This window comes from Rhincodon typus, chromosome 22 (assembly GCF_021869965.1).
Source record: "Rhincodon typus isolate 14 chromosome 22, sRhiTyp1.1, whole genome shotgun sequence".
NCBI lineage: Eukaryota > Metazoa > Chordata > Chondrichthyes > Orectolobiformes > Rhincodontidae > Rhincodon > Rhincodon typus.
The window spans coordinates 25,263,149-25,264,045 of NC_063353.1; the positions used below are offsets into that span (position 1 = coordinate 25,263,149).

Consider the following 897-nt stretch of genomic DNA (forward strand, 5'->3'; position numbering starts at 1 on the left):
TCTATCCGCCTCCCACTCTCTCCCTATTTATTTCAAAACCCCCTTCCCCTCCCCCTTTTCTGATGAAGGGTCGAGGCCCGAAACGTCAGCCTCTCTGCTCCTATGATGCTGCTTGGCCTGCTGTGTTCATCCAGCCCTGCACCTTGTTGTCTGTTAACACTAGGATACCTGCCTCTGTCGAGTTATTTCACATTCCACTTTAAAAAAAAATCACATTCAACATTGCATGGAAGGCAAGCATTTCATTATGGATTGGGCAATAAATGATATCTTTACTAAATTACAGCAAGACAAGAAACATGCACAACTTTATTTTGTAAATCAAATGATAAACAATTCCAGGATGAAACTTTTGGCAATCTTACTTTATAATGACATGGAAGTGCTTCGCAGAAAACATCCAACCATTCCATGGATGATAAAAAAGATCCACAAAATATCTGCTGAGTGCTCAAAGACCAACACAGGGTAAGATGATTCCTAGTGGTCTAGGGTGCAGGCTTCAAACCTGTAGCTATCCAGCAACAGAGTGGCTCAATTCCACCTTCCAGGTGGAGTGTGAATTGGGGTTTGTTGCTACATTTTAAAGGTGGCATGGTGGCTCAGTGGTTAGCACTGCTGCCTCACAGTGCTAGGGACCCAGGTTCAATTCTACCCTCAGGTAACTGTCTGTGTGGAGTTTGCACATTCTCCCATGTGAATGGGTTTCTTCCCACAGTCCAAAGATGTGCAGGTTAAGTAGATTGGCCATGCTAAATTGCCTGTAGTGTTCAGGGATGTTGTAGGGGAAGGGTCTGGGTGGGATGCTCTAAGGGTTGGTGTGGACTTGTTGTCACTTTTATTGCTATCAAGACTTGCAAACTGGGATTTCCTTCCTGCTATGTTGCTCTGGTCACA

General features: G+C 44.5%; 1 non-coding gene across 1 annotated transcript; it reads left to right on the forward strand.

The window, feature by feature from the left end:
- The first annotated feature begins 467 nt into the window (after positions 1-467).
- trnastop-uca lies at positions 468-550 on the forward strand. Its single transcript has one exon. It is a non-coding gene; the product is annotated as a tRNA-Sec (tRNA).
- The last annotated feature ends 347 nt before the right edge of the window (positions 551-897 follow it).